Here is a 2,052-nt window from a genome sequence, read left to right on the forward strand (position 1 = left end):
TTTTGGGCTAGAATTGTATCAACATGGTTTAGCTCCATGACTCCCTTAGTGTTGTGCCTCTCTGATGCATAGTAGTACTCATTCTCAGCCACTGTCTCAATCACTTCAATGGCTTCTTCCACAGTCTTTTTCCTGTTCAATGAACCTCCTGATGAATGGTCTACAGCCTTCCTTGATTCATAAGAGAGTCCATCATAGAAAATATGCAATTGCACCCAATCATGGAACATGTCTGGTGGGCATTTCCTTGTCAAATCCTTGAATCTCTCCCATGCCTCGTAGAGAGTTTCACCATCTTGTTGTCTAAAAGTCTGAACCTCAGATCGAAGCCTATTGACCTTTTGTGGGGGGTAGAAACGTGCCAGAAACTTGCTTTCCACCTCATCCCATGTTGTTAGACTCCCCCTTGGGAATGATTCCAGCCACTTAGCTGCTTTGTCCCTAAGTGAAAATGGGAACAAAAGCAGTTTATAGGCATCTTCCTGGACTCCATTGGACTTCACAATGTCACAAATTCTCAGGAATTTTGTGAGATGTTGGTTGGGATCTTCATTAGCACTCCCACCAAATGAACAATGATTCTCCACAAGTGATATTAGCTGTGGTTTGAGTTCAAAATTGTTGGCCTGAATGGGTGGTTTCTGAATGCTACTACCACAATTCCCAGAGGTTGGGTTTATGTATGAACTAAGAACCCTCCTCTCAGGAATGGCATTGTTTCCATCAGCTCTCTCATGGTTGTGAACTTCTCTATCCATATTGAGATCTAGAGCTTCCTCAAAATTGTCCTCAGATTCTCCTTCAGATTCTTCTTCTCCCAGTACTCTCTTCCCTCTTGCTTCCCTTCTAAGTCTATGAAGGGTCCTCTCTGGTTCGGTATATGGAGGAGTTGATGTCTCTCCTCTCCTACCTGTCATACAAGAACACAGCACAGGCAACAAACAAGTGAAATACTCTTGGTTAATGGAAGAGTATGGTTAGAGCAATTGAGGAATTAATTCAAACAGTTAGTGAGTCAGTGAGTTAGTTGCTTGAATTTAAAGGCATAAAGAAAGAACGCATGTAACAGAGTGCAGAAATTAAAATTCAACAAGTAACTTGTACTGAATTAATCAAAACAAAAAAAAAAATGCTCAATCTAGTTAACTTCCAATTGGAGAATTGTCAATCGAAAACCAATCCCCGGCAACGGCGCCATAAACTTGATGCGCATAAACTTGTTATGCTACGATTTAGGAAATTGCACGATCGGCAAAATTCCTTCCGGCAAGTGCACCGGTTATCGTCAAGTAAAAACTCACAATAGAGTGAGGTCGAATCCCACAAGGATTGGTTGAGTGAGCAATTCAGATTAAAAGTGTGTTCTAGTTGAGCGGAATCAAGATTTAGATGAGAATTGCGGAATGTAAAATTGGCGGGAAAAGTAAATGACAAGAAATTGAAATGGCGGAATCTTAAATTGCATGAATTAAAGAGCAGAATGTAAATTGCTGAAATTAAAAGGGAATGGGGGTGATTGCAAGAATTGAGTTGCAGAATGTAAAGAGAAATTGGAAATCAGAAATGGGGAATTCATTGGGTGTTAGGAGATATTGAGATCTCCGAATCAAAACATGTATATCTCTTCCTCAACCAATGCGTTCATTAAATTTTGCTTGGCAATCTTATATGATTGGATCCCAATCCCTTGGCTCACCAATTCTCTCTAAAAACAAACAAATTCCCAATCCCTTGGTTTAAATGTTCATAAGAAGAGATGATGCTCGATCACTGATTATACCACACAGTTTCATGAACCACAATTTGGTAGGATTACATGTCACAATATCCATCCAAACCCCAATCCAATTCACTGTGAGAAAGCTTCTCTAGCATGAATCCTCCATTCCTTTCCCAAGGTTCCGTAGGATTCCAATTATGGGTAGTTTCTTTCCCAAGACAACTACCCAATGGAATTAGAACGAGAAGCTTTCTAACAAAATTCAAGAGAAAAGATTGAAGAAGAAGATAAACTATTATTGATTCATTGAATTACAATAGAGCTCCCTAACC

At 39.8% G+C, this 2,052-nt stretch overlaps 1 non-coding gene across 1 annotated transcript; it reads left to right on the top strand.

Moving 5' to 3' along the window:
* The first annotated feature begins 228 nt into the window (after positions 1-228).
* Positions 229-332, top strand: LOC148574434 (small nucleolar RNA R71). The gene has a single exon (XR_015906096.1). It is a non-coding gene; the product is annotated as a small nucleolar RNA R71 (small nucleolar RNA).
* The last annotated feature ends 1,720 nt before the right edge of the window (positions 333-2,052 follow it).

Source organism: Arachis ipaensis, chromosome B2, assembly GCF_059453495.1.
Source record: "Arachis ipaensis isolate K30076 ecotype BB chromosome B2, ASM5945349v1, whole genome shotgun sequence".
Lineage (NCBI taxonomy): Eukaryota > Viridiplantae > Streptophyta > Magnoliopsida > Fabales > Fabaceae > Arachis > Arachis ipaensis.